This window comes from Capra hircus, chromosome 2, assembly GCF_001704415.2.
Source record: "Capra hircus breed San Clemente chromosome 2, ASM170441v1, whole genome shotgun sequence".
In the NCBI taxonomy this organism is placed as follows: domain Eukaryota; kingdom Metazoa; phylum Chordata; class Mammalia; order Artiodactyla; family Bovidae; genus Capra; species Capra hircus.
The window spans coordinates 126,583,712-126,601,858 of NC_030809.1; positions in this window are offsets into that span (position 1 = coordinate 126,583,712).

The following is an 18,147-nucleotide window of genomic DNA, read 5'->3' on the forward strand; positions in this document are numbered from 1 at the left end:
TCTGGCTTCTAAAATATTTATATGTGGTTAAATTTTCCTAGTTGCATTCAAAGAGATTTATCCAAACAGAGGTGCACATGTGCACATGTGCACACACAACACACACACACACACACACACACAAAGTATACATTATCCTAACTTTAAGCTTTATGGGTTTTTTTTTTTTTTTAATAATACTAGTCACATATTTCCATTCAGTGATTCTTTTATATTCTCATATAGTTATAGCTACAACACTGGTCATTTCTCTCCTTAAAATATTGGTTATTAAGATGCCAAGGCTGATTAGTTTCCTCTGAAGCTAACTGACAATTGAATCCTCAAGAGATAATTATTGTTTCTCATTAGGATCAAGTTTATTTTTATTTTATGTACATCATATACCTGGAATTAATAGGACAAAGAGAAGGATTAATTATTGGTATAAAACTAGAGTACATCTAAATTATACTCACTTTATGGAAGTTAGTGATAAAAACACACACTTTAATCTTTTTGTTACTTAGTACTTCTGTATGATATCTGTATTTTTAATATTTTATAGATTAGTGATTTTCTAAAATTTAGGGAGAAAATATTTGAGATGCTTCAATCTCTAAATATGTATATTTAGTTTTACCTAGGAAATACTTAAAAGTACAAGACTGAAAATTAAAACCATAGAATATTAAAACAAAAGGAATTTATCCTTAATTTTAAAAGAAATCCTAAAACAACCTGCAAATAAGTAAATGAACATTTTAAAATGATTCTGTCTTTCAAAGTAAAAATGTTAATGAGCTCAAATATAATCTATTTAGTCTTACTGTGTGTGAGAAAAGTAAAAATGATGGCAATAAGTAAATTGCAGTAATAGGTATGAAAATTAAAGAACATTTTGTCACTTAAAAAATTTGGTTTTCTATTTTTAATGTGTTCCACTAAACAATTTGAAAAGGTAAAAAGAACACCATTTAATTGTGCCTGAGGTAGTGAAAATTGCCCAAGTATTTAAAATGATCTAACATTAAAATAATTTTTATTATGTTGTTGAGTATTGCAAGTGCATGTAATTATGAATTATTCACTCTCTCACTAGGCAGATCATCTCAGGATTACAGAAAAAGTAAGGAATAATGTGTCTCACATGCACATCATTTTGAATTCCGACTCATTTGTTTAAATAGTAAAATCTACTTTGCTTGATTTCTTAATTAGGCAACAAATTAAAGGGAAATTCTGAATACATGGAAGGTCAAAAATACATCAATAGAAATAGAATCCTAACAACTGATATCAAGAGAAGTTGTTGATGTCACTGTCTTAAAGTAATAAGCTCATTGTGACACCTGGTGGATATTGTTGAAAAAGCAATTAACAGCAGTTTGGTTCCAACACTTGATACGTTGCTAGCCCAACTTGAAATGTTGCAGCCCTTGAATGCAGCAGCACTTGAAATGTTGCTAGCCCAAATTGAGATGTGGTGTTGAAAGACAATGTTTTTAAAAGGCATGATATCTCCCCCATAATGTTCCATATTGATTACATGCTGAAATGATAATATTCTGGGCATAGTGATTAAATGAAACATATCATTAAAATTTATTTTGAAAGTTGAAATGTTAGTCACTCAGTCATATCCAACTCTGCAACCCCATGGAGTGTAGCCCACCAGGCTCCTCTGTTCGTGGAATTCTCCAGGCAAGAATACGGGAGTGAGTAGTCATTCCCTTCTCCAGGGGATTTTCCTCACCCAGAGATCAAACCCAGGTCTCTTGCATTTCAGGTAGATTCTTCACCATCTGCTGCTGCTGCTAAGTCGCTTCAGTCGTGTCCGACTCTGTGTGACCCCACACATGGCAGCCCACCAGGCTCCCCGTCCCTGGGATTCTCCAGGCAAGAACACGGGAGTGGGTTGCCATTTCCTTCTCCAATGCATGAAAGTGAAAAGTGAAAGTGAAGTCGTTCAGTCGTGTCCGACTTTTAGTGACCCCATGCACTGCAGCCCACCAGGCTCCTCTGTCCATGGGATTTTCCAGGCAAGAGTACTGGAGTGGGGTGCCATTGCCTTCTCCGTTACCATCTGAGTCGAAATTAATTTTATTTGTTTCTATTTACTTTTTCTTATGTGGCTACTAAAAATAAGTCTCATGTGGTTCACATTTGTGGCTTACATTATATTTCCACTAAACAGTGCTGTGATAGCATCTAAGCCTTAGATATTGTATAGGCATTACAGAATTTCTCAACTTCTTTGTGAAAATAGGAAATATATTTGTAATTTAAGATCGATATATGTGGAAGGCAGAATTTTAGGATGACTCCCAGTAATCCACACCCTTGTATAATCCCGACCCGTTGAGTAGAAGCAGGGCCTGCAAATATAGTGGGATAGCATCCCTTTGGTTGGTTACACTATACAGCAAAGCTGAAGGCATTTTTCAGATGTAATGACGGTGACTAATTAGTTGACTGTCAGTTCATCAAAACTGTGCTGGGTGGTGGTCTGCCCTAATTAGATGAGCCCTTAAAAGAGGCTCAAAGCAACAGCAGACACCATCGCATTGGTCTAGAAGCAAACTGCTGTCATGTTGTGGAGTCAGGGGAAGGATGGCAGGCAGTCCCCAGGAGCAAAGGGCCTTAATGCTTCGACTCTAAGAAACTGAATTCTCAGCAACTTTGGCAAATTTGAAAGAAAAGCCAAGCCTCAGATGAGTTGCAGCTCCATCTGACAGCTTTACTGCAGCCTTGCAAGACCCTGAGATAGAGGACCTAGCTAAGCTGTGTCTGGACTCCTGACTCATGGAAAGTGTAAGATATAACTGTGTGTCACTTTAAACTACAAAGCTTATGATAATTTGTTATGTAGCAAAGGAAAACTAATACATTATGCCTTTGAGTTATTTTTAGTTTATTTGTGTTACATTATTATAGTTCATATTTTTTGTTCTTTTTTCACCTGACATATTCATCACAAGAAGTCAAAATCAGCAGTGAAAACCATAACTGTATTATAACATACACTTTACTGTAACTTCATTCTAGCGGGTACTTTATCATAGTAAGCACAATAGAAAGAGAAATAAATACAAGGAAATAATAGAAAGGCTAATATAAATTTCTCATTAGAGATGTGCTGCTATATAAATCATGGTAACTCCAACCCAGAGTTATTTTAAATTTAAGCAGTGATGCATTTTTTTCTTCATCATTTACTGCTGTTTTGACATTTAAGGTCCCTTGACTTCTAATGCTGAAGAGACAAAGGGGTGCTAGCACAGGAAAATTTGGATATGCAGAGAGGTGAAACTAATCCCCTAACCTAAGCTGGGACATTTAAACAGAACTCCTACCTATATAAAAGTTCATCCATTATCAGAGACCTTTCACTCTGCTGCTTTGAATTCCTGAAATTTATAGCATACTCTTGACCCAAGTTCCTCAAGTTGAAGATTAGCTCAAAGAACAGTGGCACTCAAAGACTTGTGCCCTGTGACCTCACCAATGATTCTAAAGGTGACAGCTGTCACTAGCTCCTCCAATCAACTTCCTATTCACCAAACTCACCGTAATTTTTCTATGCTCTTGAGCCTTTGCACATGTATTTTGCTTTTCCTGGAATGAATTTTCCATTGCTTCCATGCCTGGGAAAGAGCACTTTTCTTGAGAACTTTTCCCACTATCCTCTGTTGACTTCCCGGCTTTTGCTTTTGCTTTTTTTCCCAGTCAGAAGTTTCTTCTATTCAGTGAGTCCACCTGGGAGGACAAGAGTGGTAAGATTATGTGACCATTTTGTGATGAATCATCTACACTGATTTCATCAGAGTCAGTGAGGGAGGCTACTTTAGGTTTGTATAGTACTCAAAAAGTCCCCAGGCATACAAGCTTGAATATATATATTTATACCAAAAAAAAAAAACCACAACTCCTCCTCTTCCCTTTGTTTCCTCTCTTGACCACTCACTCACCCAGGGGTTTCATTAGACCCCTGCCTCCTCCTATTTGCATACTGTAATAATACAGGGAGCTGACCTGTCCCCTTGGTATTTCTCCCTAAGGCCTGCTGGTATTAAGCCAATGAGATCTGTTTCCTTACTATCCTTGTATTTTCACTTCCAATTTTTGAAAGAGGCTTTTTTTTTCTTCATTTTTACTATGTCAACACATTTCCAAAATATTATAAAACCTACCCTTACATCACATTACATTTCTTGTCACCCCAAGATGCAGCTCATTGTTCTTGGCACTTTGGTTTCAGAACACATTGCAGACTTCTGTTACAAAATTTACAACGTTGTATCATAACTACTTCATGTCTATATCCACCATTACTAACAATAGGGGCCATACCTTATTTAATCTGGCATCTTTAATCTCCAAAAGGCAACAAATAAAATAAAATCTTTATTTATTTTTTTTTTATTATAAGCCAAATTAAAATAAAAACACTAACTTCTCGCCTGGAGAATCCCAGGGACGGGGGAGCCTGGTGGGCTGCCGTCTCTGGGGTCACACAGAGTCGGACACGACTGAAGTGACTTAGCAGAAGCAGCAGCAGCTTAAATGAAACATTTAAGACAAACTTGTGTTATCACTGATAGTAATTTTCGTATCCCTCTGCTAAAGCAATAGGCTGATGTTTCAGCTAGCTGAACCAGTGGGGAAGGGGGAGGAAGATGGAGGAACAACCATGAGATTGCAACCGCCTCCTTCCCCTCCAGCTCCCACAGTGACTAGATAATTGTCATTATCTAAGATTTCAGAGCCAGAACTTCTTTGACAAGTGCTTTTTAACTTGCTTAAAATGTGACTTCCCTACAGGTGAAGTTGACGTTGTAGCTTACAAAAGAAGAAAATAAGAAAAGATGGAGAGCAGGACATAGTTCCTAAGGGGGAAAAGAAAATTAAAACTCTGCTCCACTTTTCCACACTGAAGGTCATGAATACCCCTCAGGTGTTTTGGTTAGCTTCACTTCTCATTACTGGTGATATTTATTTTGATAATTATAGTGTAGAAAGATTTTTGTAAATGAACATTTTGTGACTATATTTATCTCAGTTATTATCTCTGTATGAACTGAGCTATTGTTTGAGCCTATCTCAGCCAAGTTCATTGGCAATTGCAGTGTATTTGCCAACATCTTAGAAGCACTTATTTTAAACTAAAGTACAGCCCAATCTTTAAATGCAATCTTGCCTCAGGTTCATAAAGCCAAATCAATAGGATCATTCAAATCCAAGGTTAACTCTTATCTTGGAACCAAGCTCATTTCTATTGATTAAACTTTTATTTTTGTCTTATTATGACAACCAAAAGGACCTTGGGATGGCTGTAGAAAGAAAGCACCAAAAACACTCTATTTATGTCCCTTTGTAATTCTAACTACTTCATACAATTTTTATTTCCAACTTCATTCTAAATATATATATTTTCTCATATATGATTTGTTTGATGGAAGACTTATTTCCTCAAAATATCAGGGAAACAGAGGAATGTGAATGAGTCAGATGTATAGCACATGAAACAGTCACACAGATTTCTATAAAACCAGAAACATGAAAGTATGTTTGCAGATGCTTATTTCCCATAATTAACGTTTTTACGTATTTTAATTTACACTAGAACTGTAATTGACACTAGAAACATATTTGATATTTTTATTCTCTCTACTTTTTCTTTATGGACATTCTGATATCCTTTTTATTTTGTCTATGATGACAAAAGCAAATATACAGGTAATTGTAAAGATAAAAGATGTATGAAATAAAACTAAAGTTTCCTAGAAAAGAAGGAATCCCACCTCAAGATAGTAGCAAGATTGCAACACGGACACTTGCCTGAGTTTCCAGCTGCCAGCTTACCCTACAAATTTTAGACGTGCTAGCTCCCAAAATTATATGAGCTAACCCCTCATAATAAACAAATACACTAGTAGGGCCACTATGGAGAACAGTGTGGAGATTCCTTTAAAAACTGGAAATAGAACTGCCTTATGACCCGGCAATCCCACTGCTGGGCATACACACTGAGGAAACCAGAATTAAAAGAGACACATGTACCCCAGTGTTCATCACAGCACTGTTTATAATAGCCAGGACATGGAAGCAATCTAGATGTCCATCAGCAGATGAATGGATAAGAAAGCTGTGGTACATATACACAATGGAGTATTACTCAGCCATTAAAAAGAATGCATTTGAATCAGTTCTAAGGAGGTGGATGAAACTGGAGCCTATTATACAGAGTGAAGTAAGCCAGAAAGAAAAACACAAATACACTATACTAACGCATATATATGGAATTTAGAAAGACGGCAATGATAACCCTGTATGCGAGAGAGCAAAAGAGACACAGACGTATAGAACAGTCTTTTGGACTCTGTGGGAGAGGGAGAGGATGGGATGATTTGGGAGAATGGCATTGAAACATGTATAATATCATATAAGAAACGAATCGCCAGTCCAGGTCTGATGCATGATACTGGATGCTTAGGGCTGGTGCACTGGGATGACCCAGAGGGATGGTACGGGGAGGGAGGAGGGAGGGGGGTCAGGATGGGGAACACGTGTACACCCATGGCGGATTCATGTTGATGTACGGCAAAACCAATGCAATATTTAAAGTAATTAGCCTCCAATTAAAATAAATAAATTTAAATTTTAAAAAATAAACATGTATGTGTACATGAACACACACAGACATACACAAGTTCACTGCAGAATTCTAACTGATATAGTGAGTATATGAGGTGCTTCCCAGGTGACTCAAAAGTAAAGAATCCACCTGCCAAAGCAAGAGATGCAGAAGATGTGGGTTCGATCCCTGGGTTGGGACGATCCCCTGGAGGAGGAAATGAAAACCCACTCCAGTATTCTTGCCAGGATAACCCCATGGACAGAGGGGCCTGGTGGGCTATAGTCTATAGGGTTGAAGAGTTGTACTGAGTGTGCACACATACATACTGAGTAGATACTGTATCTTCAACCACAAACAGGTGTGCAAGAAATGTCAAACTCCATTATTTCTTTAAAATCAAATTAATTCCAAGTTTCCATTCCACACACCAGGAAGAAATTCAACCTAGGTCCTTTAGAGTTCACAAACATCCTCTCAGCTTTATCGTAATCCCCTTTGATATCTTATTTTTCAAGGCCACTTGGCTCCTGAAGACAGATGGCTTTGCCCATTCCATGTCAAACCTGAGCACTGGAATCTCTGTCAAAGCGTGGAGTCCCATTTCCCTGCCCAGTCTCTCTAGGAGCTCCACACAGTAAACCCACTCGATGTCTTGCCAGGTCCTAAAGGTATTGCCAGGGCATGGAGTGTGGATTACCATTAGTTTTGGAGCTCATAAACCTTCTAATCAGTCTTGGGGAACTCCTCTTTCCTTCTTCACTTCCCTCAAAGGAATTCAACTCTCTTCTTTGCCCTAAATATTCTTCAGAAATTGGGGTCTTTCTATAAAACAAAAATGAAAAAAAAAAAAACAGCTCTCTGTAAGCAGTATCTGCTTTCTAGCAGGTAATACAAATTCTTTATGAGATGAGGAATCTGTAGCTACATCAATAAATTATCATACTCTGTTACATTAAAATGACCCATCCTGTATTTTGAATGGATCTTCTACACATCTCATTCTGTTCATTCATGCTTTGATCTTTTGAAAAATATCAGTTCAATGAGTTATATAGATCTACCAAATGTTCATTATAAAATGATTATTTTAAAAAATCACATCTGTTGATATCACCACCCTCATCATCACAAAAGTTTTTAGATATTATGAAGCTGTCAAGTCCATAATGACCAAGTTTTTTAAAGTTCTGAATTTTGCTTAAAGATTAAATTTTATCATTGGCAACAAATGATATCAAAGGTTTTTCTTGAAGTGACAGTCTCACCCATTCGTTTTTCAAGAAACCGTTTGCCAAATACCCAAGTCTAAATAATCATAGTTCATTCATTACTCTGTCAAGCAAAAATGCTGTTCCACAGAAAAGCAACTAATTGAGCTTCCAACTCAATTTCACAAATGCTTTTCTTTGAGATTGCCATTATATTTACATGTGCATCAAAAATAATTACTATAAATAATTCTGATTTTTGTCACACAGAATGCTACAAAGATGTATTTAAGGGCCAAATTTTAATAAAATTAATAGTTTACACCACTTTATCAGGGACATTCTTAAGTGAAGCTTGCCTTGTTCTGTATGTTGTAGTGAAGAATACAATGACTGCAAGTACTCTTGGGTGCCATCGCTTTGAAAAAATAGAGTGAAAAAGTGCTTACCTATAGCATTTGACATAATTCCTCTTAAAAACTTTCCTCCCGTGGCTGTTTCAACACTCCTCTTTCTGCTTGTTTCCTTTCTATCTCTCTGATAACTTCTTTTTTCCTTCAATGTCTTTGTATTAGTTATATATTACTATGTAAAAAAGTACCCTAAAACTTAGTGCATCTAAACAGTAAGCATTGCTTCTCAAAGCATCTGATGGTCAAGGAATTCAGGTACAGCTTGGGGTGGGGGAACTGGGACATTCTGGATCAGGGTCTCTGATGAGGTTGCAGTGAAGGCATTGACTGGGGCTGCAATTATTTAAAGACAAATAGGGCAGGAGGATCCACTTCCAGGAAGATTCACTCACATGACTGTTGGCAAAGGGCTTCAGTTCCTAACCTGTTACATGTGTCTCGGTTCCTCACTATATGGGTCTCTCCATGGGCTGCGTGAGTGTCTTCATGGCATGAAAGCTGGCACCCCCACCCACCCAATCAAGCCAAGACAGACAGACAGAAGAGCTGCAGTACCTTTTATGCCCTCATCTATGAAACTGTCAGAGAAGGAAATGCAACCCACTCCAGTATTCTTGCCTAGAGAATCCTGCGGACAGGGGAGCCTGGTGGGCTGCCGTCTATGGGGTTGCACAGAGGCAGACATGACTGAAGCAACTTAGCATGCACCCACGCATTGGAGAAGGAAACAGCAAACCACTCCAGTGTTCTTGCCTGGAGAATCCCAAGGACAGGGGAGCCTGGTGGGCTGCCGTCTATGGGGTCGAACAGAGTCAGACACGACTGAAATGACCTAGCAGCAGCAGGAGCTATGGAACTGCACACTGTTGAGAGTTAAGCACTGAATTCATCCCAGCACTGGAGAAGAGAGGAATTAGGTTCTGCCTCTTAAAGAGAGTCAGTTACACTGTGGACATATTTCCTTACTACCACAGAATACTACATTTCATTCCTTGAAGGTTACTACTACTTAGAGATCTTACCAGTAACTTTTACCATCTCACTTTATTCACTTACCCTGGGTGATCTCAACTACCCCTGGTTCCAAGTGCCATCTATATTGATGAATATATTCATCTATATAGAATCTCAAACCATTATTTCAGGTTCATTATTTTAGTCCTCATCTTTCTTCCAAAACCCATATTTATGTTTTCAGCTGCCAAAACCAAATATTTGTCTTCCTCTCTCTTTGTTCCCATTCAGCTTTCTTTTTTATCTTCAACCCAGTTACCCAAAATAGAAAAAATACAATTATCCTCAATACCTACCTCATATCTTTGATGTAGATTTATCCTCATTGTTTATGCCCCCCTAGATAACTCTCAATTTATTTCCTCTCTCCATCAGTACTATCTCTGTACAGGTTGTCACCATTTCTAAGACAACTACACTAGCCTGATAATTGATCTTTAGGTCTAGTCTCTCCTTTCTCTAATTTATCTTTTGTCAGATCTATCATGGCTAAAATATATATCTGAGATCATATTTCTCTATAAAAACCTTGAATGACTCACTAATAACTTCAATTTAAAGCCCAAGTCATTTAAAATGATATATAAGACCCTTTAAAATCTGATCCTAATATATTTTTAGCTTCATCTTTTGTCACTGTCTCAACACATCTTCCCAAATCATTGTCACTCCCCCAAAATATCACATACTTTCATATATTCATATATTTGCACATGCTGTCTTCTCTGCTTGGCATACCAACTAGCTCCACTTTGCTTGGTAAATTCCTATATTCCCAGTGCAAACAGCATCTCCTCCAAGCTTCTCTCTCTGACTTCTCTAGGCGAGAAGTCATTTTCATCTACTGGGGTTTCACATCATCCTGCATATACTGATGGCATATCTTTGTCACCTATATGTTGTGGACGTTTTTAGAGCTGTTTCGGTTTCAAATGTTCTGTCTTTATGTCCATATAAGAACATGAGTAAATTTATCTGAGTATACTTCCCACTTCTAATGCAGAAAATACAATTACTAGTGACATTACTTGTCCCCTCTAGGAATTCCAGAATAACCTATTACAGGAAGAGGCTTTGTTGTCTCTTAAAGAATTTTTGAAATCTTTTCTGATTTTATGTTGCAAACCTGCATCATCGAATAAGGTAGAATGTCATTTAAAGCCCAGAGCACAAGTAAATAATTTACCAATGTTTATATCCTTCTCCACATTGCCCATTCCCCGTTCACCACAATTCCCAGAACACCATTACAAACCCACTCCCACAATAAGCTTCAGAGTCAGGAGAACTGAAAGAAAGGAAGCCTGCAAGTGTGTCTGTACATCTAATTAAAGATGTTTATCCTCAGAAGTCTCATCTATAGTTTTTTCCTGTTCTTGTAGAATCTTGGCATTCAGTGACACACATCCTCATTATTGCTAGAAAATTCCCCAGCTGGATCTGGATTCTCATATCTGGGCACAGAGGTTTTTATTAAACTCATCAATAGATAAGATAAATACCAAAGCTAAATATACTCTTGCAGAGAAAATGGTAAAGAACCCTCAGCTCTCACCTTCGTTCTTGCCCATCACTCACTTTTTAACACATTGACTGAGATCCTTCTAAGAGGCTGGTTATGTTAGGCACCATCAAATGGAGCCGCAAACAAGAGATCCAGGGTCCCTACTCCCACGAAGCTTACATGCTGGGGTAAGAGACAGTTAATTAAGAAATAAAGACACAAAATCACAAAGTAGTTATAGATTGTGACAAATGATATTAAGAAGTGAAGAGAGTGATGAAGTAAACAGGGACTGAGGGAGGGAGGCCCCTTAGATATAACGGTAAGGGTGGGTCATTAGAGGAAATGGCACTTGATCTCAGACCTCTGGGATGAAAGCAAGCCAGATACGTGGAGATTTGGGAGATTAATATACCCTATAGAGGGAACAAGGGTAACCATACCCTAAATATAGTATCCTAATCAACAAACAAAAAACTAACAAAATTTCAGGTTATTAGCAGATGGCAATACCCATAAATACAAGAAATACAAGCCAAGACAGCTTAAAATATCTAATTTCAGATGTCTATGTCTTAAATTGGATGTCCAGTATGATTCACCTTAATTCTGATTGAGTAGTCACATTTTTAAGCCAACTCCAGAGTCAAAACTACTCTGCCAACAACCTCCAATTTGAAAGGCTCTTCTCCTTAAGCATCCCTATCATAGTTGCCTCTTCTCACTTTGCTTCCTGAGCTGCTTTTATGTATTTGCTTTTTAAATTTTATCCCTTACATTCTTACTCTTTTGTTGTTGTTCTGTGCAATTCTCCTCAAAGTTCTCCATTCCCATTGGCACCTATACGTTCCAAAGTCTCTCCTGAATTTCCAAGCCAAATATCCACATTCTGCTGGATTTCTACACACGAATGTCCCACTAGCTTCCCTAATTCAATAGAGTCAAAACTGGATACATTATCCCCTGCCCTGCCCAGACACTCCATTCACTCCACATGTAACCTTCTAGCAGCATCAGTGATCTTTTGCCCATGCTATCAAGCATGAAAATCTTCTGTTTTCTGACTTCTACCCCCTCAGCTCCCACACATAGTCACCCAATCCCCAATTTCACAAACTTAACATTTCTTTCCTGTGAGTTCCCTCAGAAATTAACAGGTCAACAATAAATTCTTTACTTCTTTACACTATGACCTGGAGTTATAGTAATATAAACTAATGATGTGCTTACTATGTGTCAGGCACTCTGAATGAGTCACATGCACTATGTCATTTCATCCTTCAAATAGCCCTGTGAGCTATGAACAGTATGATTATTTATCTTGTATATGTAAAGAAACCAAAGCTTAGAAGTGTTCAGCAATTTGCCTTAAGTCCCCTATGGAAGAGGAAGGGATAAGATTTAACCTACACATTTCTGACTCTAAAATCTGATCTTTTAAACATGTTATATTAGCTTTCATAACAGGAAAATTAAGCAATTAACTTCACAGTTTTTCTAGGAACAAAGTTATCACTTCAAAGACTTTTAAAATTCTGGGATAACAGGCACTAAATCTAGCTATGAAGGTGACATGGTGTTCGATTAATTAAATCAGTTATTCTGAAATGTGTTCAGTAGCAGACATCTGAAAATTGTGGTGTTATTTGGGTAATATGCAGAAAAAGATATGTTGAATTTCACCAAAAGCCTACACGTTTCTAACAAAAAATAAGATGATATTCTACATAAATAGCTCTACATTATGTGGAATGTATATGAAACACTTTCAGTTACACGAAATATTTTATCCATCCATTACTACTTGTTTCTTCCTTGTACATGTGTTTTATGACCCAATAACTAAGAATGCTAGCAGCCTACTAATTTTTAAGAACAAATGTGAAGGAGAAATTTTGAAATTGAGAAAAAAAGAGTTTCTTCAATAGCCCAAGCAAGAGATGTGGCCCTGAAGTAAAGAAGTGAGATAGGAAGATCATAATTTAAAAGATTAAGATGTACAATCAATAGGATTTGACTGGTTTGGAGGTTGAAGAAGGAATCAAAGATGACTCATCAAAGTTTCTATGTATGATAGATGGAAGGTAGATAGTTTTTTTTGAAGTTGTATACATAAAACCAGAGTAATTCCCATTTATCCAGTTTTTCTTTCCATGGTTCTAGTCAATTTGGTCCAAAAATATTAAATGGAAAATGCCAGAAATGAACCACAGTTAAGTCCCCTCTGTACAAATAAATTTTGTTTCAAGAATGTGTCTATGAGTCCAATTTGTTTATAAGTCCAACAAAGTTAGCCTAGTCACCCAACTAACACTTGGCTATATAGTACTGTACTGAAATAGGCTTATAATACTTTTCACACAAATAATATATAGGAAACACACACAAAAAATAAAAACATTTTTAATCTTACAATATAGTATCTTGAAAAGTACAGTAGTACAAGACAAGAGGGCTTTCCCGGTGGCTCAGTGGTGAAGAATCTACCTGCAAATGCAGGAGATACAGGAGACTCTGATTTGACCCATGGGTGGGGAAGACCCCCTGGAGCTGGAAATGGCAACCCACTCCAGTATACCTGCCTGGAAAATCCTATGGACAGAGGAGCCTTGTTGTCTACAATCCATGGGGTCCCAAAGAATTGGACACAACTGAGCACACAGAACACAGTAGAAGAGCTGGCACACAGGGGTTGGCAGCAGGTGAACAGGCAAGAAGAGTGACTGACTGGAGGAGGGAGAGAAGGTGGGAGCTGGCAGAGCTGAAGGATCGTCAGCAATAGGAGACGGAGGGCAAGCTGCAATTCCACTCATGCCTGACAGTGATGGCACAGGTTCTGGTTCCTTGCTGGATTCAATTCTATCCACCCTCTTTAAAAAACAATCCAGCGATGTTTGGGTAGTAGCTCTTTTTTTCATAGATGACATGGTAGCACTGGACTGCATTCTGAACCTCTGTGTACCATTCTGTGTTTGGGTCCTGTGCCTCAAAAGCTGTGTCTCCTTAAACAAAGAAAACCTCCCTACCATCTGCCATCTGCTGCATCACGAACCTCTGTTCTTCATTTACTTCTTCTTTTTGTCTCTCTTCGTCCTTTCTCTGGGACTCCAATTCCTGGCGATTCTTAGCAGTACCAGCTACATCACCGCTGCTTTTATGCTTGCTTCTCTACATCCTGGGCTTATAATAAAGATACAGTACTACTGTACAGCACAGTAAAGGGCACAAAAGCAAAACCACTTGTAGAGGATGCATGCCGTGACAACGTACACCAGACACTTGAACTAACTTACGTGATCGCACACGATAGCACGTGTGCATCTTTCAAATGTCACAACTTGAAGCTTCGTATGTAAGGGAAAGTTTCTATGCAGGGGACTTACTGTATTTGTAAGTATTAAACTGCATGACATTCTGAGTAGCTGTTCTGAGTAGCATAATGAAATCTTGCACTATCTCCCTACATTGCCCCCAGGACTTGAATCATCCATTTGTCCAGCGTATCAGTACTATATATAATACTTGCCCATTAGCAACACATAGGAAAAAAATAAAAAACATAGTCCATACAGGGTTTGGTACCACCTGCAGTTTTAGGCATACACTGGGGATATTAGAATATTCATATTCCCCATGGATAAGGGGAGACTATAGTATTAATGAAAAGCTCTAAGGCAGTGGAGAGTAATAGGGGTGTGGAGGTGAGAGATAGGAAAAGCTGACCTAAAATGGGGAGCATAAACTAGTAGAAGATAAAAAGCAGACATTACTGGGCTGAGGAAAGCACGGAATCCCTTGTATTACCTTCAAAAAGGCACGGGAAATCATCAGAAAGCTCTTAGTAGGGAAATGACATGATTGATGAGAATCATGTGAAATGGTTTTAGCTTCAATGAAGCAAAAAAAATATTTGGAAATTGTACATCTTGATTTCTTGACAAATGCCATAATAACTATTATCATAACGGCACCAAGAAATATTTCAAACAGAAACAGATAAGTCACCCATGTAAGTCACTCATTTAAGAAAATTTTATGTCAGTGTAGCTGAAGTGAAGGTTTATGAATTGAAACTCACACTGACAAGTCAGAAGAGATTTTACATGCATTACTGAAATAATGGCAAATCTTTTGTAATAGTTTATTATTTTGGAGAAGGAAAAAATGTTTTAAAGGAAAACTGCCAACATGTCAGAAGCATTCTGAAGCATCCAATATTTCAATCAAAATACTTTCTAATATATACTGCCTCAAGCCACAGAGTAGATCAGCAACTTACAGGAGCAGTCAAAATAATCCTGTCTTAATGAAAAGAATTTAGATAAACTAGTAGTCTGGCCTCTACTCACCATAATAGCAACACCCACAGCATACTTTGGTCCTTTATCAGTTAGGGTCTGTATTGGCATGCTGTGATAACACACTATCACAGTCTTGGTGGCTTAAACAACAGAAATCTATATTCATATAGTTTTGAAGGCTATAAGTCCAAGATCAAACTATTATCAGGTTTGGTTTTTTCTGAGGCCTCCCATCTTGGTTTGCAGATGGCTAGTTTCTTGCTGTGTCTTCATGCGGTACTTCCTTTTTTGCACATGCATACCTAATGTCCAAATTTCCTTTTCTTTTCCAAATTTCTTTCCTTTTAGGACACCCATGAGATTATATTAGAGCTCAAACTGAGAGCCTCATTTTAACTTAATCACCTATTTTAAGGCCTTACCTGCACATACAGTCACATTCTGAGGTTCTGAAGATCAGTGTTTCAACATATAAATTTGGAAAGGCAGGTATAATTCATCCCATGAAAGAGTCTTTAGGTGCAAACAACTAAAATCAAGCCAAATTTAAGTTTCAAAAAAATGACTGGAAATGTTGCCCACAGAATCTAAGGAATCTGGCAATCTTAGGATATCCAGAATTTTGGGAAACCTAGAGAATTCAGGTAAGGAAAACTAAAAGAGCAAGAGATAATTAGCAAAGGATGTAATTAAAGTATAGAGCAGGTGCTGCCACCAGCATATCACCACTGGATTTGCAATAAAATGTATTCTTCTAATGCTCTGAAGGACTCCAGAACTATTTCTGAGTCTTGTCTCATTTCTTTGAGATTAAAAGGTTAGGCATGATGGGGAGGTGGCAGCAAGAATCTGTTGGTGAAATCCTACATTATGTAATTGGTAGAATCTGGTTCTGTGGGATAAGAGAAAAGGAGAAACTTGCCCCTTTAGTTTCTAAAGTGGGAATTTTAACATAATGGGTAATCTCCTCTCTCTCTCTCTCTCTCTCTCACACACACACACACACAGCACCAAGGACCTTTGGTTTTGTTTGTTTGGGATCTTGAGTCTTTATTCTTTTCTCTTTCCCTCCCTGGTGAGCAGGAAGAGGTTACATCATCAGGCAAGGGCATGTCTAAGGATCAAGGCAATAACTCTCTTCAGTCCTCCTTCTGCAGTTTCAAAAGAGTGGAGTTGCTGAGATTAGGGTGTGTGCCGCATCTTAGGTGGTCCTGTCTCCTTAATCTTGATGAGTCTCTGGTCCCTTTTATCTTACCTCAGGTGGTTCTGCTGCTGCTTCTCCTTTGATTAGCAATTGTTCTACCCTTCAGGCTTCTCTAGGGCTTCCCTGGTGGCTCAGAGGTCAAAGCGTCTGCCTGCAATGCGGGAGACCTAGGTTTGATCCCTGGGTCGGGAAGATCCCCTGGAGAAGGAAATGGCAACCCACTCCAGTATTCCTGCCTGGAGAATCCCATGGACGGAGGAGCCTGGTGGGCTACAGTCCACAGAGTCGCAAAAGAGCCAGACACGACTGAGCAAGCAACTTAACTTTAGGCTTCTCTGGTGGCCCAGATGGTAAAGAATCTGCCTGCAATGCAGAAGACCCAGGTTTCATCCCTGGATCTGGAAGATTCCTTGCAGAAGAGTATGGCAACTCACTCCAGCATTCTTGCCTGGGCAATCACATGGACACAGGAGCCTGGCAGACTACAGTCCACAGGGTCACAAAGAGTCAGATGTGATTGAGTGACTTTCACTTCTTCCACCCTTTGGAACTTGAAGACGGTCATAGGGGCTGGAGTCATGCCTACAAGGATTGCCAGACAAAAAGGCCTCCATGCCCAGGAGTCCCCTGGGCCCTGCTCAGCATCACCAGGTCAGGAAGATCCCTGGAGAAGGAAATGGCAACCCATTCCAGTATTCTTGCCTGGGGAAATCCCATGGACAGAGGAGCCTGGTATGCTACAGTCCATGGGGTCGCAAAGAGTCGGACACGACTGAGCAACTTCAATTCACTTCACTTCACTTTGTATTATCAGTGATATGTATTTAGACTTTGAAGTGGAAGCTGTGTGACTGAGATTGGGACTTGAACCCATGGTATTTTAGTTGAAATCACTCATCTGGTTTCAGAACATAATGAAGCTCAGTCTTATTTCAGAAAGAGTTCAGTGAGAGACAAAGAGGTAGGTAAAAAGTGGATTTACCTGGAGAGGAGTACATTCGACAGGTGTGCACCAGTGGGCCATATCAGAAAGAGTGGCTCCAAAACACGGCATGGTTAGTCTTTCATGGGCTGGGTAATTTCATAGGCAAATGAGTGGATTATTCCACTATTTGGGGGAAAAGCATTCACTGCTCAGCCCCGTGGGACTCTTTGCAGCCCCATGGACTGTAACCTGCTAGGCTCCTCAGTCCATGGATTTTCCCAGGCAATACTGGAGTGGGTTGCCATTTCCTTCCCCAGGGGATCTTCCAGACCCAGGGATTGAACCCAGGTCTTCTGCATTGCTGGCAGACTAATCTTTACCATTTTAGCCACCAAGGAAGCCCATTTGTGGCAAGGAGCAGGGATTTCCCAGAATTGGACCAACACCCACTTTTGGTCTTTGATGGATTTAGCAAGCTGATTTGTTACCATTGAGTTAGCCACCATCTTGGACCTACTGGGTTCTAATCAGTTTCTGGCACAAGTCCTCCAGCTATGGCATTCTTTTAAAGTTTGTGGCCTGCCTCCTCCTGCCCCCATTTGAAGTTTAACTGCTAAAGTTGGAATTTCTAGCTCCACCTTTATTAGAATCCCGAATATGTTTCTCTTCTGTGCTTCACTTTAAAATGCTAACAGTAGCAACTTCTATCTCAAAGTCACTGTGATAACCAAATGAAATAGTGTGTATGCTCTGCCAACTAGTTTCTGGATTCAGTTCAGTTCAGTCACTCAGTCGTAGCCAACTCTTTGCGACCCCCATGGACTGAGCGCACCAGGCTTCCCTGTCTTTCACCAACTCCTAGAGCTTGCTCAAATTCATGTCCATCAACTCTGTCACTGTTTCTGGATTACCAAGCATTTAAATGGTATCTGGTCCCATCACTCTACGGCAAATAGATG